Consider the following 18,345-nt stretch of genomic DNA (forward strand, 5'->3'; position numbering starts at 1 on the left):
AAGTACAGCAACTATAATGCAGCATTACATCAACATCAGTGAGTTCACAGTCAAATGCACAGCGTGCCATGCTATACTGCCCGGTCTCTGATTATGGTAAGGGTTTGCTGGCCGCGTGCAGCTCACTCTTCATGTGGCTGAGGATTAGTCTCCTCTAAAATATTTATATAAAATCAGGACCAAAAGGGAAACGACAATGAGTCAAGTGGTGCGGGGCCCCTGCAGTGTGTTGTGTCGGCCGAGCTCTTCAGGGGATGCATCTGCAGCAGAGCGTGGTTCTGGTGTAATAAACTGCAGGAGTCATCTCTCTGTTTCAGGCCTGATTTCACTTCAGCCATAGAGAGACAGCAAGTCCAAGACAGACAGAGAGAGAGAGCATCCTACCTCTGTGTGTGTGTGTGTGTGTGTCTGTGTGTGTGTGTGTGTGTGTGTGTGTGTGTGTGTGTGTGTGTGTGTGTGTGTGTGTCTGTGTGTGTGTGTGTGTGTGTGTGTGTGTGTGTGTGTGTGTGTGTGTGTGTGTGTGTGTGTCTGTGTCTGTGTGTGTGTGTGTGTGTGTGTGTGTGTGTGTGTGTGTGTGTGTGTCTGTGTGTGTGTGTGTGTGTGTGTGTGTGTGTGTGTGTGTGTGTGTGTGTGTGTGTGTTTCCTATAGCAGCGGATGTATATTTCAGTCTGAGGTGAATAGAGGTAACCAGCAAAGGCTTCAGGAGTCTCCCACTTTCCTTCTCCCTCATCCTCTTTGCACAATCCTCTCATTTTCTGGCCTCTCTGCCATCGCGTCTCCAAATGCACTCTAATGCTGCAACCAATTTCATACTGTATTTCTGCCAAATCCTCCATTTTTCCGTTCGCTTCTACCCACTCACTTGTCAATCCTCCTTTACTTCACGCTTTCTATATTCTCATTTAGTCCACCCTCTCTCAGGCCAGTGAATCTCTACCTCTTGCTGCTCCGATCCCCGCCTTTCACTTTCTTCCTCCTCCAGGATCTTTTGCTCTATTCAGCTCCATCCCTCTGTGACCTTCCCCTTGACCTTTTCCAACCTGGCTCCCAGCCTTGCTTCTCCAAGCCCTTTGAGAGGCCCAATGGCTTAAACAGGTTTGGAGAGCTTGGGGGTGGGTGTGGTTTAGTATCGCTAATGTGTGTGTGTGTGTGTGTGTGTGTGTGTGTGTGTGTGTGTGTCTGAGACTGGGAGTTGCGAGTAGTACCAGTGGTGATTAATGCGCTGTCTTTTCTCCCCTCATGCAGATCGGACGTCCTGGAAGGGGGAAGGACGTGCATGAGGACAGGAAGTGGGGCAGCGGGAAGGAGGAAGTCAGTTAATGAAAGAAGTTGTTTCCACTTATGTGCCGATGTGCCGATGTTGTGCCGTTGAGCACAACCTATTAAGATTCAGCACAAGTGGTTTTTCGTAGCAGGAAAGGTGAGCCTTATATCCGTAGAGTTAATGCAGGGCAGCAGTGGAGGTGTAAAGGTGAGTGAAGGTCCTCGTCTGGAAAGTGTGGGTGGCGGAGTCGGACAAAGAAAACTTGCAGCAATTTCTACTAGAGTGCCCCTGAGCAAGGTTCTCAAAGGTCACTGCCAGTTTTATTGCATGTGTTTAGGTTGTCGAGTTCACGCTGCATATATTGTCCCATCCTTCCAAACATCTGCTGGTTTATGAAGAGTATGAAAAAGTTGGGTTTCAGGCCAGGGAAAGACTGTGGTCATATAAACCAGCATTAGAGTTCTCAACGGGTCGGCCCAGCCCGACAAACCCGACGGGACCCGAAGTTTCGGGCCGGGTCCGGGCGAAAAAATACGCAAATGAGCCGGGTCGGGTCGGGCCTCGGGCTTCCTTTTTTTATAAAACACATTTCATTAAAAAATAAAAAATAAAAAAAATTGTAGGTTGTAAATTATATATTGTTTGCTGTGAATCATCGCTGTTCACGTTTGGTCAATCTGGCTGCCTGCTTCATGGGGCAGAGTCAAGGTGCGTGTCCACAGGCAGCGGTGTTTCCCCGCGTCCCATTCATTGTCTTTGTGAAAAGCTGTGCAATGCATTCTGGTAGCGTCGCGGCGAATGTCGAGAGACGGCGCGTGAGTTGGCCGCTCCTCATTTGCCTAAAGTTGAAGTCGAATCTACTTTATGCTAATCAGAGGCGCCGGGCTCGACTCGCCGCCTCGGGAACGCTCGCGAACGCTCGCAAAAATGTGTTGTTTAAAGGAGAGCACCTGTCAATCATCCTCTAGTGGCAGCCCACCAAGCGTGCAATACTGGGAAGCGGCGCGTCCACTCGCGTTTAAAATCGCCCCTGTGGACACGGACCTTAAGTTTCATTTGAATTCACGTCTGCTGTCTGTCTGATCGTGATAACAAGTGTATGAGGAAAACAATGCAGGCGCGCGGGGGGGTCGGGTTCGGGTCGGGTTCGGGCCGACAATTCATGCTGGTGTGTCGGGCTGAGTCGGGTTCGGGTTTAAAAACCCGCGGGCCGGGTCGGGTCGGGCTGTAATTTTCAGGCCCGTTGAGAACTCTAACCAGCATTAATGGCAGGTGTTTTTAATTCACAGTATCAATACCTGCTTGTCAGAACATACCTCTTTCCTTATTTTTGCATAAACATCCCATAAATACACACAAAGATATGAAATAAAACAGAAGTCGGTGCTACTTATGTCACATATTTCGATAATGGACATCGGTGTTGGGAAGCCGTGTTGCCTGCGATTCAAACACTTAATCCTCACTCCTCCAGCTCCCAGAGCTGTGCAGTAGTTACCGCGCAGAGACATCGGGTAACACTTGGGCGTGAATATATTTACTTGCAAAGGTTTTAAGCTGAAGCGCTGATGGAAGTGAGAAACGTTCCTCAGCCGTCAATTTGTGGATGAAGGCTTTAAAAGAGAGACTCGGGTGGTTGGATGCGGTTATGAGGTGCGATAAGAGCGTCGGAGAAATAATTGCAATTCTCCCGTCATGGAGGCTTGGGCTTGACTCCAGGTTACATTGTGCCTGTGAGGACTATAGAGCAGGTGGATGGAGGGAGATATAGACGTGGAAATTAATTAAGATTTCCCCTCTCCTCCCCTTCTCTTTTTATGCATACATAACCGCTCGCTGCTTGTGACCACAGGGGTTAGAGCCGCGAAACCTGGAGGATGGCAGCGAATGAGAGGTTAGAGGAGAGAGAGGGAAACCGAGAGAGCTAGCACTGTGATGAAGGTGAAAGATTAATAACCGCCTCGTCTGCTGCTAACAGCCTAGTTATTACCACAGCCAGCCGTGTGTGGGGGTGTGTGTGTGTGTGTGTGTGTGTGTGTGTGTGTGTCAGCATCCAGGGAAGGCTTACTGGGCTTGGATATGACATCTGTTTCATCTTTAAACCTGGAAATGGCCCAACACATCCACTCTCAGCCTCCAGGTCCTACTGCAGTGTCGTAGCAGGTACATGACGATCTCATTCCCTCGAAAAAGAACAGTCATTTCATAAACATTTTAAAGGCCTTTAAGAATATTTCATCAGTCAGCTTATTAGGAATAATGGGGTATACCGCTCTTTGACAAAGCAATGTGCCAACGTTTAGGTTCATTAACATGAGAGATGTTTTTGTCTCCATACATCACAGCAGCCAAGCGTTTCCAACTACTTTTACAGGTTTCTAAAACCAGGCTTCTAAATCCACATACAGTATTTCACACCGCTTTAGTTGTCACGTTGCCATGGAGATCAAACCAGGTCCGCAGCGTATACTCTTGGAGTTTTTAAAGATTTCATTAATGATACAAAAGGATTTTTCACAAACGTGATGGTTGCCTATTTAGTCTGTTTATTATGAACCAATTTAATGTGTTCAGCCATCTCTGTTCATTCATCTCTTGGCCAGCCACGAAGCAGACCGATGCAGTGCTCTGCAGAAGAGGATGCCGCATTGATGGCATTGTTAGAGGCATTATTCCTAATTGGTCCGTGCATCTCCATCCATCAAGAAACAGAGGCGGTCTGTGGGTCAAGCTCCTGGGAGACACACTTCCTGCACCTACCTCTTCATCACCAACCCTAAGTGAGACAATGGTGGTCTGACAATGGGTGACCGGCAGCTGATTGCTCGGATCACCGTGACAGAGTGGTGGAGTCGTAGCATTTGGATGCCTGAAGTGTAAGTGGAGGCTGAGGCATCTTCAGAACACCCATGTGGACATTATGGTGAAGATCAGTGCGGCATCATCTCCTCCTACACCACATGATAATGGGACGGGCAGACGAGCTATGCAATGAGCATCCACATGGACGTCCCTGGCAGGAGGATGACGCTCATTAGGGGATGGAGGAGGATGACAGCAGGTCCAAAGAGGAAGGACATTATGTGCTAATGTGTGTCTGTGCTTCCCTAACTATACCTCGCACTTGTATTTCAGACCTGGTTCCTTGTGCATTTCAGTCACTATGTTCATCGAGCAGAACAGTCTATTGATTACACTTCGTTCGTGAAACAGCGCTGACTGTTTCTGTGCACCTCCAAAGAAATCTGATATCCATCTGTGTGACTGAACCAAAGAAAGATCTGGAGAGAGAAGTTGTTTTTAAGCAGACATGGATTGAGTGTGTGTGTGCGTGCGAGTGTGCGTGCTTTAATTGGGTTTTTAATCAGGGCGCCACGCTCTCGGTTCTGATTAGGTACAGCAGGCAGGGCTCTCCAGCCGGCTGCTTCTGAACAACAACAACGTCTAAAAAGCAGATAATGCTTCGACACTCAGACTCAAAGGAAAAATCAACAGCTCTCTCTCTCTCTCTCTCTCTCTCTCTCCCTCTCTCTCTCTCTCTCTCTCTCTCTCTCTCTCTCTCTCTCTCTCTTCTCCTCCACATCTGCAGTGTAGGGCAGATCGATGCTGCGAGAGGAAGTTGCGAGCAGCCTCAGGTAGGAGCCGTGTCTCGTGTCACATGACAAAAAGAAAACAAGAGAATGTAATATGGGGGAGCAACCAATATGATTCAGTAACGTGTCCTCTGGCCTTCCACATGTCCAAAACCATTTTCGGAGATCATCAGATACAACACACACACACACACACACACACACACACACACACACACTGCAGATGATGTACAGCCACAATAATTGCCTTTTAGTGTTTGTGCATCTGCAGTGACAATATGTAATCCTCGCACTTCATCCCACACGTCAAAAGCTATTATTCGTGTTGCATCCCATTAATTAACTCGTCTTTCTTTCATTCCATCTCCAGCGTGTACAGCGCCTCATCTCCGGGCGCCGCTCCCATCCATCAGTCGTTACGACGGACACAAACAAGGAAGCCATGAAGGTGAATGTGTGCATACAGGATTGTGTGATTTGGGTCTTTTTATGAATACATGTTTAAAATCTTATCTTCGTGCGCCAGCAGCTTTTCATCCAGTAAATGTGCTATCATGAAATATGAGTGTAGCTCTAGAGTAGAACAGGGGAGAGGGGGCAACTGTTCAACAACTGCTTCATTGTCAGTGTGATGATATTCACGAGTTCAGTTCATGACAGAGGAATAAACAAATGGAAAAGATCATACTTCCGTGACTTTATTGTAAACCGTGTTTCTTCTGTTGCAATAAGAGACAACACACTGTGATGAAATGCTCGGTTAAATATCTGCAATCTGCATAGAACCAATATGGTTGGGAATGACTATGTGATGGAATATTGCATGAGCTGTGACAGATGTCCTATTATTGGCTCTGAATGGATACTGTTGGTTCACAGGAGGAGGGGGCCTTCTGTTGATTCCTGCCACATTGATGATGAAATCAGCAGGTGTTGTTAAGAGGTAGGCAGTCAGTCACACCATCCAGCCACGCCACGCACGCTGAGGTTTTGGGAGTCAACGAGGTATTCCAGTACGAACCCAAAATTGGACAACGGAGGTGGAAACCCGCGTCGCACACTGAATTAAGTCTCCACATGTGTCCCGCTGATGAAATCGAAACACGCACCAGGCAGCTCTGCGCTGCTCTCTTCCCTGCAGTGGCCTCTAGTGATTTTCAGATTTGATAGTAAAGTTTTAATTATCACATATGTGGCCTCGCTGGATCTGGCTGACTTTTTTTCAAGCAGCCATTTCCTTATTTTCAATGAAACGGCCCCACAGCTCCCTGCAGGACTCCACACAATTAGAGTTGATATGAAAATCCAGAAGCAGTCGAGCCTTTCTTTTTTGTCTGAAAGCATACGAACCTCTAAATCTCACGAGCTTCAGCAATCTCACACAATATTTACATTCATTTTCCTCTAATGTCCTCTAAAAATCAAATATCAAAAGGTTTATGATATCTCTCTCTTTTATTTTCTTCAGAAAAAAGGGATTTATGACCAAATTAATACAGATATTCATTTGACTTTCTAACAAGTTATGGGAAAATGCACTATTTTTCATTCTAACTGATTAGACATATAATTTATAGCAATATATTTTTGATATAGTTATATAAAGTGTAATACTTATTTCATAAAAATAGAATAGAAAGAATTTTGCCATAGAATGTATCAGTCAAGTTATTAGCACAATATAATGAATGGTGGCTAAATTCCATTTAGCTGCTCCAGTTTCAGGGTCCGGCTGGCTCATCGTCACGCTCTCATGGCTTATTGGAACTCTTAAATAGAATATGGCCATCATACAGTACATTTCAGGACAGAATGTATAAAGTTAGTTTTAGTATGTAGCTCCATCAGTAGCTTTAGACACAATGCATGCTGTGAATCTCTCTCCAGACTCAGCTCAGGCCACACAATCGGCGATCTGTCTCGGCGGCCTGAGATTCTACTCGTCTGTGGTTGGAAGGGTAAAGACAGGTGGGGTAACTGGTATTTAGGCCATCCAAGGCCCAGTTTAGCCCAGTGTGAGGGTGAAACAGATGTAAATGAGCTTTTAAGCTGGCGCTAGTGAACGGCCTTCTCTGGAGCTACCTCATTTATCCCCTCATCCTCTCCTAAGCTGGGGATCCAGACAGCCGTCGGAGGCTCGTGCCTGAGTTTTTGGAAGCGAGCGAGTCATTTGGGACGGTGACCCAGATGCCCTGATCTTCTGTCCGTCAAGCCTCTGTTTCAGGCCCGAAATATGCTCGTCTCCCAGAAGCTATGTCCGTCACCGTCTGGGCTCCTGGAGGGAATTTCCTGACCAAGCGCCTTGTGGTCTGCAGGGGCATGACAACAAAAACATCTCCCCTCCCTGAACCCTTCTCTTCTCATGGTTAAAAAAATAATAATATATAATATTCATGAACAGAATTCTTTTCTATTTCTACAAAGGGTATTTAGCGTCTCTAATTGCCCTGTCACACCTAGTGGAGTGTGTTCCCTCTATGCTAGTGACTAGTTAGATTACAGTTGCCATGGTTTCCTCTTTTTTGATCGTTCTTATATAATGTTATTGGTGGCTGGTTGCTGTGAAAAATGAACACACACACACTCACAGTTTGTGTCAGTAAATGTTGCTAACCACCCCCACATCCTTGTCCTTCCTCGGAGAGAGCAGCCTGAGGACAAACAACAGCTCCTCTCACATCATCTTGCACTCGCTTGTATTCATCACACCCTCGCTCTCCCTCTCTTTTGCTCCTTGTCACCCTCTAATTCCCTCTCTCGCCCCCTTCCCCCTGCCTCCCTTACCCTTCTTTCAGCTTTATTGTCCCCCCCATCGTTCGCCCCCCTCCCCTGCTCCAATTCTCCTTCAATCTACTTTATCTCTCTCCAGTCATAGCTGTATTGATTTCCGCCAGGCCTCCGCTGTCATATCTCCATATCTCTTAATTCCCACACTCACTCCATCTCTCTCCACCTTGCAGTGTTTCCATTCTCGCACACAAACACAATCACAAAATCTCTCCCTCCCTCTCTATCATTTTCTATCTCCAGCTATCTAGCACACACTGTATCTGTCTTTCCCTTCCAGATATGATTATTCTTAATCTCTTTTCCTACTTCTCTATCAATCCCCTCTAATACCCCCCCTTGCTGTGTCCCATTCACTTTTTAAATTTTATTTTTTGACGCTCCTTTTCATCTCCCCTCTCTCCACCTGTCGTTTCATGTTTGAGCTTTCATTGTGACTTTCAGTTGGACCTTCACACACACTGACTCTGGCTGCCTGCTGCGGCTTCTGAGCAGGAAATGTGTGTTTGTTGTGCCTTCAGGCCGCTGCATAGCTGTAGCGTTTGTAGGGCAAAACGCTGATAATGCCCTTTTTTCCTCGCTGATGGTATCGCCGGGAAAAACATTGTGCATCTGTGCCACGCTGAAGATTCACAGCCTGTTCAGAGACTTTTTAATGCTCGTTGCTGCTCGGACGTGAAGGAGAGAAACATAGCAGTGAAGCCACAATCATGCTGTTCTGAAGGTCTCTGTAAAACACATGTCAAACATGCAACAACATAACATGTAGCTGCAGTCCAAACACATTTGAATTGGTTGAGCAGAGAAGGAGAGCAGTTAGCACCTTATTCTCATTTTGTGATCTTTTCTGCTTTATTATTTTTTGTATTTAATGCAAAATGTTTTTGTGCCATTGTGAGAATTTGTGGGCAATTCATCGGGCAACTTTTTAACTTTAATTAAAAATAGGAGTGATTCTGCTATAGAGTGCTTCATTTAGACATTCAAGTTCAGAATATTATGTGTATTATAGCCCTCAGGCTGATCTAAAACAGCATGGGAAGACTCCAAGAGTGGGATATTAGCGTCCAGGCTTTGCACCGAAGATCAGTCCATCAGAAACCTCATTTCTGAAGCCTGTCTTCCATCTGAGGCATCTTCTTCCTCGCCCAACTTCTGTTGTACTCTTCCTCCCTTCCTCCCAGTCCCTCCCTCTGCTCCCACTTTCCACCCAGATCACGTCCCAGTTGCTCCCCATTTCCCTCCCACTATCCTCCTTTTTTTGTCTTTTATCTTGCGTTCTCCTCGTTCACAAAGCCTTATCCTTTTTTTGATATCCTTCGTGTCTCCATCGTCCATCTCCACGTCTCTGCTTGCCTCCAGTCTCCCATTTCTTTTCTTATCCTTCAATTTCACTGTTGCCTCCCCCAACATCCTCCCCCCTGCTCGCCATCCTGCTCACGTCCAGGTCTGTTTCCACCGATAAGACTCTCAGTAACACACACACAGAGGAAGAGATAACGATGTTGCATTGCCAACATAGTTAGCATCACCGTTAAGTGCTATTCCTCTCTCCTGTAATATCATTGCTAATGAATGTGTCATCAGTGATCTTTCTCTCTGAGCCAAATAGAAAAGTGAGTAGATGAGACAGGGAACGCTGGAGAGGGAGGAGGTGGACACAACGGGACAAAAGCTGAGGGTTTTTCCTTGTTTTTTGTTGTAAATCCATTTCGTTTGGGGCTGTAAACAAAGTTAGTACCTGATATGTCACGGACGGCTGAGTCAGAGAGTGTGGTGAATATCTGAGACTACAGGCTGATCCACAGGTCAGCAACACCACATTCATCTCAACATGTTTTTGAGAAAGCACCAGACACACGTATTGTAAACAACAAATATCATCTTAAAGGGATTTTAGTTAAAAACGGAAGTGAGGCAGTTTATCAACCATAGAGATAGTTACGTCAGCCATAGGTTCCTGAAGAGCCAGTGTGCGTTCTGATGCCCTGACTGCAATTCATTCAGCGTGCAAGAAAAGCTTTAGCATGTCCAAAGGATGTCTTACTGCATCCGGGTGCATTTAGTATGCAAGCCAGCATGCTTTTCTGGCTGTTCAGACCCACAATCCTCTGCACATAAGCAAGAGGGTCAAAGTTGAAGGTGTCTCACCATCGGTATGTTGGCCTAGTAACATTACTCCTGGGCCAATCCAAAATTGGTCAAAGGGGTGGATCGTCAGTAGATTGGAGGCGGGTGAGGCAGCAGAGGAGGCAGCTAGCGGCGAGCGACCTGAGCTGACACCCACCTGTCTCTCAAAGTGGCCACGCCCTCAATTATGCCTCACTGGAAGCATTCATATTTAAAGATACTATATAGATATACCAAAATCCATCCCCACATAGCTGTTAGGAGCAAGAAAATTAGCTAAAGAGACCCAAACCCGTTTATGTACCAGGCTGTAAACATATTTATTATATGGGTGACTGAGATCTCCTCCTAATACAGCTACAATGTAAAAGATATAATTCTGATTCAGATGAAGCAGTGAGTCTATAGCATCAGCCTTTTAATAACCACCAGCATGTTTGTAAGTATTAATGTCACCCTGAAGTGTTGTAGTGCTGTAACTTCATCCTGCTCTGTCAGACATGAATAATCTCAACCTCTTCAGGACTAAATCATTTAATTATATTACATCACAAATAACAGTTTTATGCTTCGGAGTTGTCTCCAGAGCGCCACATTCTCCGTGTAGAGTTACTTGATGGCAAATAGCTCAGGTCATGTGAGAAGTGTGTGGTATTTTTGTGAGTGTGAGCACAGTGAGGGATGTAATTCCACTTGGCTCTTCGCTGTCTGCCTTTTGAACCGGCTGAAACGCAGAGGAAGTTGCCAAATGCAACAGTAATGAAGGAAGCCGTGATTAGTCTCATGGCACAGCTGCTGAAAGGGAGCACTAGGCCCGAGCAAAAGAGCCATCTATAATATATGTAAGTTTAAAATCAAATGTCCTGCTTCACAGCTGAGACGTTGCTCTTATTATGCAATTCATTTGCATATCTGGAGGTACTTTAGCATGAGGTGACAAGGAAAGGTAAGTGTGAGCATGAATTATTCCCCAAACTGAAATTAAAACTTCTCTTTGATGATAATGAAAAATAGATCTAGTAGCTCCATTTGTCGACGGCACTTTCTTCACATTCAGCTCTGTTAAACAGGTGTGATTGTACCAATTAGTTCCCTGCTCTATTCCATCCGAGCCATCTGATAAATTTATGTCAGACCCACGTCTACTATGCATTCACAACCTAAATGTCATCCATTTATGTCCTAAATGTCACTGCGAATGAAAGTCCTCCCAAAAGTGGGGCTTAAAGAAAGGACGCTGTCACTTGGCTGCCATTTAGCACCCACGCCGGTATCAAATGATTACATTTACCGGCGTAATCTTCCCGCGCTGCACCCACCGAGAAGCCATCTTGTGTGTTCAGTCACTGCTCGCCCACCAGGATACCTTCGTCTTTGTTCAAGGTGGAGTCACAAAGTGAAAGACAGAATTGTCCGGGGAAATTATTTCATGTCCTTGAAGTAGAAGGAGAGGTTGCAGAAGAAAGGTTTACTTCATGTTTCAGTAGGTTGGGGCCAGAAAAATGCACCTCAACGCTGATATTGTTCATAAAAATATCTGATTTGAGTAATGTTGAATACATGCACTTTTCTCAATTCACCCTGATTGAATTATTTTTAATTATCTTGATTATGATGCAAGAAGGTTATTGTTAAGAACACAGCAGTAGAAAAACATCACCTGCTCATCTGGTGTTTCGGTCAGATACCGTCCAAATAAATCTGAAACATAAACAAAATGTTGCAGCAAATTAGGTTACAGGCTGTCCCTCATGTATCTGTTAGGAAGCACATACATGAGAAATAAAGAAAAGGAAACTTTATTTACACGCACAGCATCATGGTTTCACCATAACTGTCATAGTATAACTATATCAAACTGTATTCATGTGCAATAATACAAATGTGCACTATGTTGCATGATACTACTACCTTTATACGTACTACTACTATCTCAACAGCAGATACACAAACGTATGGTGTTTTTATACATACATTTTTCATATATTTGGTGTAATTATTTGTATACTTATTTAACTACTTTGTCACATTACTATGTCTGTAGCCCATTCATTTATACTTAATAATAGGGAATACGGGAATAATATTAGTATTGTGATTAATTAACAGATAAAGTTACCCTAATGTGACTCTGTCACAAAAAAAGTGATCAATAAAGTTACAAACATTGAATTATTGACTCCAGTGTGATGCGTTTACTCCTGTTATTGGACACTACAGATGTGATAGTCTACGTTTAAATTACTTCACAGATTCTACCCAGCAAAATGTGTACTTAAGAAGTATAAACCTGATATTGAATCTGAATGCTTGTTATGTAAAAACTCAGATAAAAATATTTCCCATCTGTTTTGGAAAAGCTCGGATACAGAGAAGTTCTGGTCATCATCTGTCCTCGAGTTCCTCCAAACTCACTTCATTTCATATTTCTGTTTGTTTGAAGGATGTTTCTTCGGTGTAATGATGGAAGGACAGTATTTTATTATGAATCTGTTCTTTCTGGTGGCTAAATATCACATCCATAAATGTAGGTTCAGGTCTCCAAACATTTTTCCGTGTGTTTAAATTTGAAGAATGTTTGGAGTTTATAAAAACTCAATACTGTATGTGTATGTATTGACAAACGCTTCAATAAAGTTATTGGGAAAAAAGTTCGTCTTTTTTTCTCCGGTTCATTACCGTAACGCGCTAAAATCGACCGGAAGTTCGGCGGTGTTACTATGGTAACAGGAGGTTCTGCTTGACGGGAAAAACCGAAGATGGCGTCACATCGCGGTAGCTGGTTGCTCAGGTACGTTTAGCTCCTGTTTGTTGCTTTAAAGTCTCGAAGAGTGTTTTCCACTCGGACATTTAATGGAACTGTGTTAATGATGCTAAGGGTTAAATTGCTGAGGCTGTACTGAGAGAATGAGCTTCGGATGTTAACAAAAAAAATTAGTTTCATTTGAGAATTTGGGAGTAGAGTGGGTGAGTGAGATTCAATGTAGGCTATTCAGTCAGTGCTAACTCTTAGGTTGCTAACATGTAGCATATATATACATATAGCTCATGGCAGGGCATCATTTCCAAGTCACAATGTTGGTTTCATGACAGCGTGTAATGTCTGTGAAGTAGTAGTGTATACGGTGTTGTGTGTACTACTGCAATATGTGCAGTAGTATGTAGTATTTGTGTGTGTGTGTGTGTGTGTGTGTGTGTGTGTGTGTGTGTGTCAGACCTGGCTGCAGAAAAAAATTTAAGGGGGGGGCATTACATTTTTTCAGGGGGGCAAAGTTTTTCAACCTACATTTTATTTGCTTCAGGCAGAACAATGGCTTCTTGACCACTCCTACAGTGCGGAGAAGTCATTTTCCTCTTACTAAAAAGGGGCAGTTCATCCCAAAATCTAAAAAAACAAACAACATAGTGTAGTGTGTGTCCATTTATGCAACTCGAGCATTTATTCAAGAAGACCGGCAACAAGGGTTGTGTTATGCAGATAGCACATACAGCTTCACTTCTACTGGAAACAGAAGCACTGATGTCAACCTGAACACTGAACTCATGCTAGGAGAGGTAGCTACAGCAGCTAGGCAGCTACCTAGTGACGTTTCCAGTAGAAGTGAATATCGCTGCTTCCTGCTCGCTCCCGTTCACGTCCTCACTTCTTGTCCGCGTATTTTTGGGGGAAATATACGGATATCCATACCGAACACCACAGCTAAATAACTCAGTGACCCGCCCCCCCAACACCTGTAATTGGCCAGCTCGTTGCCTTGGTTCGTTGGTTGGATTGGTTGAATTGTATGATCGACAAACCGAGATAGGAATAGTAGAGCGTTGGCCACTCCGAGGTAAAAACAAAACCCAAATAATTTAAACAGTTTCCAGCCCAGGGCGGGCACGGCTGACTCTGTGAGCGGGCACGGCCCGCCCATGCCCGCCCATGCCGCCGGGACTGGTGTGTGTCAGCAGTCTTTGGCCGTGGAGGGGTTAACAGGTTACAGCGGTAGAAGCTGTTCTTCAGTCTGCTGTAGTGGAGAGTACTGTAATGTTAACATGCCACTAAACTGCAGCTGGAGCAGAGGAAACACATCCTTGATGTGTGTATCTTTGTGTGTGTTGGTGGTGAGATTGGTTCAGAGGAGTGAGAGGTGTTTGCTGAACTTTGCCCCCACCAGGCATCATGACGTCCTGACACGTGACCTCAGGGTCGCAGGCCAGACTTCTTCTTTCCTGCGATGAGCTGGTCACTGACCTCGGGGGCAGTCGGTCAGGCTAAGGGAGTGAGTGTGTGTGCGTGCGTGCATTTGAGCCTCGGTATCTTTGATCTGATTTACTCTGACAAGGCAACAGGACCGAACAATAAAAATGTCTATTTCCTCTCTTGTTCGCTCTCTCTCTGTATGCTTGAGGCGGAATCGAGGGGGTGTGGCGATGGGGGGGTAAACAGAACAAACCCACGGGACGAATGACTTTCCAAAGAGTGATTTTGGAGTTTAAATCCCTCTTATGTTGGTTGGCATTTTGCAGAATGAGTATATAGAGAGTATGTGTTTGTTCCGATGGACAGAAGATTCTTTTAGGATTATAGAGCCATGCTAGCAGTTCTGCAGTGTATTATCATTGCATATTTTGAATGTAATGACACATGAATGGCACAAACTGGGACTGTTTCATGTTGTAATTTTTCATTTATATTGTATTTAATTGAATCTGATGTATCTATATTTATTCAACTGTAATCTTAACATTTCTTGTTTTTGTGTTTTGCAAAGCTCTTTATAATAATATCTTTTTAATTGTTATTATTATTATGTGTTTTCCTCTCTTGCAGGCTCAAAATGCAATTATCTCCCTGTCTGTGGAATCTCTGCTCTCGGTCTCTTCGCTTTTCTTCCTGCCTGGATGTTTAGAGAGACTCCCTAAGCCGTACGCCCGGCAGCCCACCGAATTGTGAATCCAAACAGCCGGAGCCGCAGCAGATAGACAGTGACGGAGGAAAAGGAGGGAGGGTGCTAGTGAGAGATAAAGAGTGAGAGTCGGGAGAGAGAGAGCGCTGAAAAGCATGCTAAGCGAGAGAGAGGCGCTCACACTGAAGGAGGCAGAGGCAACAGCTACAGCAACAGCACGCTGCTCCCCCATCCTCCCCTCCTCTCTCATAATCCCACATCCATGCCGGGGGGAGACGGAGGGCGCCCCGACCCGCTGAGGAGCGCTGTATGAAGGAGAGGAAAATCTCACATGAGCCCCTTCTCCTGTGAGTGCCTGGATCATATTTTTTGGGACAAATAAGCAAAAAGGAGTGAAAGGAGGTGTGTACACAAACAAGCCTGCCAGTGAGAGGGAGGGAGAGAAAAGAGGGGGATGAGTGGCAGGTTTGCTCCAGCTGCTGATGCCAGGGTCTGTGAGTGAGACGGGGACGGACTGAGGAGTGGAGGGCTGGCACGTGTGGAGCAGTGTCGGCAACTTGTGGGCGAAGAGGAGAAGAAAAATAGATTCCCATACGCACACAGCTGGACAGATGAGGAGGCATCGGGCACCACGCTTCAGTCCTGGGTATGTGCACTCACACTACACACCCTCGTACACATTCTATCCTCTAAGGGTGGCTGTTTTTACCAATATTTTTATACCAATAGAGCTCAGAAACACTTGAAATGCAACAGAGCGTGTTTGCAGATCTTCAGGGTTGACGACTACACACCCTGACAAGTCTCCCTACTTGCCCTCAGATACTTGCAGCAAAGGAAGAGGATGAGAGATTGTGTGGGTGTGTGTGTGTGCGCCTGGTCATGCTTTCCTTACCATCTACATCCTGTTATAACATTATCGCATAGCACTGGAGGCATTTCATAATGGGTTTCGTAAGCTGTCAGAGTGATGCGTGTAAATAAACCTCCACTAGTGGAATGTCGCCATGTTTCACGTCGCCAGACAAATCACTCTGATCTCAGCACTCGTTTGTTTTTGAGTGTGGCTGTAACACTGCTCATTGCATTCACTTTGGACCTGAGTTATTTGCAGTTATAAATCGTGCGTAACAACAACAACAACAACAACAACAACATCTGAAGGTATAAGTTGTGTTGCTGGTGGGGGGGAAATCTGAAGCCAGGAGTTGTTTGTGCACTCTGGTCTGAGGCATGTTTAGCTTCTAGCCATGCTGCACTGCTGGATGCCATGTGTGGTAACATGACATGCACAGCCATGGGTTATGTCCCGCTGTGGCAGAGTGCATATGGCTTATGACAGCAGGTTTGCATGAGGTGTATCCCCCCCCCCTAACCCTCTCTTTCCACCATCTTCCTCCTTTCTCCGTTTCCAATTATCGGCTGTCACCTCTCTCCTTTTCCCTCAGATCCTATCTGCTGTTACATTCTCTTGCTATGCAATTACCTTTACCTGACTCTGCCCCTCCGGACAGCTTGGCTGGCTGGTTTTCTGTCCACCCTTTCAACAATCAAAGTGAAGGATGGGTGGTGATTTCATGGCCATTTTCTTCTGGCTGCCCCCAACCTGACTGAGGCACCTACTGCTGCTCTCAGAGATCCAGAGAGGATATGTAAATAGGAAATAGCTGTGTGTCGGGGGAGGGGGCTGTCAGTGTGCAGAAGAATTATGCCTCTAATCATGTAATCAGCTCATTATTTCCCGCTCCTCATTAACTTGTTTGGGTTTCTAACTTTATCGCTGTTCACAGTCTAGCCTCCCTGAAAACCAAACAACTCACCCAGACCGAGCAGGCGGGCACAGCGCTCTCAGCATATGGTCAGACTTGCTGTTCCAGTCTGAGAGAGGAAGGACTTGCCAAAGGAGCTCAACCTCCTCATCACAACTTTTCTCCCCCCGCTGATTCCTTTCACTCCTTTACTGCTGTCCTTCTAGCTTTATGTCTTTCTCTGTCTCGTTCTTCTTTCATTCAACCTCATCGGTAATGATCCCTCCTTATAACCTCTTCACTGCAACAGACAGAAACATTCATTTATAGGAAAACACACCCACACACCGGTACAACCCTTTGTTTTTACGCTGCAGTGTGACAGCTACCTGAAGGGTGACATCACTGTCTTTTCTGCTGCTCAGCCTGTAAACCTGTGTGAAAAGACTGGGAACGGTGGGATCACTGATGAGAATGCGGAAGGTGGGAATAGTGACACACAATTAAATAAAAGAAGATTGAGGTGAAAAGGGAATAAGGTAATAGTTAAAGAGACGGTCAGTCAGAAATGAGAGAGTGCGGGTGAAAGCGTTTGGCCTCCGTGTTGACAGGTGCTGATTGCCGATGTCTTTCTGCGGTGAGCGGCAAAGATGATGGTTTAGAGCTACCGCTGTGGAAAGGAGTTGAAGGAAGCCACAGAGAGGAAGAGTTATAGATGGCCACAACCCTAACCCAGGGGGATTTATTTAAAAAGATGCTTCTCCTTGAAGGAAAACTCTGCTTTATTACGTTCATAAGCTAGACCTTTTATTTTGGTAGTTATGGCCATCATTGCTTTCAGTTATGATAATGTTGTTCTCGCGTGGGGGAAGTAACACGAGTGGTCGGCAAACAACCCAATTGGTTAGCCAAATTAGCTTCAGTTAGCTTCATTTTGAGGTAATCTGAGCACACTTGAAATATGAACTGTCCCTCATTGAACAGGACATCTCTGTTTGCACCTGTTCCACTCATACAAAGTGTTTGACGGCTCTGTCCAACATCATGTTAAGTAAATAAAAAACATCACAAAATCAAAGCATTCAGGCTTAAAGATTGGCAGACATTTTCCATTTCTCCTTTCTGTCCCAAAGTGACAGTGCAAACATTATAAGGTTCAAGAAATTATAATTGTCACATAAACATACAAGTACATAAGAAAAACAGATAAAAAACTATACTTCAATGAGCAACGGAGATAAAACCTATGCAAAACAGTTAACCTCTACGAGGTAATAATTAAAAATAGTTGATAGTAGTTCCACATGTTAACTCATTCATGGTCGTCTGAGTGCTCGGGATTCTTGCCCTGTAAGACTTATTTATTAGCAATGTTGAATTAGAGAAAGTTTTATTATAACTGGAAGGAATGTTAATCAAAACTGAAGGTCGTGTGAAACCAGAATTTCTCCTTAAGGCATAAATGCCTCAGCAGAGTGAGGAGTTCAGGAAACATGGGAATACCTGAAACATGGAAGGTTCAGGGACTTCAGGGAGAAACGTGGGAGCGTGACGGGAGGAGAGGAGGAGCTGCGATGGGCTGCGTGGTTCAAGGATTAGCCTGGGAAGGTGACTGGGTGTATGTGGGTGGTTTTCATCGTGGCGTGTGCGAGGATGACGTTTGACCTTGAGAAATGCACTAAGGGTCTGAAAGGATGTCCTGTGTGGAAGATTGCTGCTATTAGATTGCTGGATGGTGATTGAGATGCATGCTTGGACAAGGGCACAACGCCCACAGCTATCTACTGGCACACACAACCTCCATGCCAACACACACACACACACACACACACACACACACACACACACACACACACACAGTAAAACACCAGTCTTTATTAAACCCAGGAATTACAGTACGGAGGCTTGTGGTTGCATCAGAGGTCGCTCA

At 45.0% G+C, this 18,345-nt stretch overlaps 1 protein-coding gene across 1 annotated transcript in view; it reads left to right on the forward strand.

Moving 5' to 3' along the window:
• Positions 1-14,795: 14,795 nt before the first annotated feature.
• Positions 14,796-18,345, forward strand: part of lingo3b (leucine rich repeat and Ig domain containing 3b) — a 27,420-nt gene continuing 23,870 nt past the window's right edge. The window contains exon 1 of the mRNA XM_084007155.1: positions 14,796-15,313. The gene's annotated coding sequence lies outside the window, so the exon portion shown is untranslated. The remainder of the gene's footprint in view (positions 15,314-18,345) is intronic.

Source organism: Eutrigla gurnardus (genome assembly GCF_963514095.1).
Source record: "Eutrigla gurnardus genome assembly, chromosome: 4".
NCBI lineage: Eukaryota > Metazoa > Chordata > Actinopteri > Perciformes > Triglidae > Eutrigla > Eutrigla gurnardus.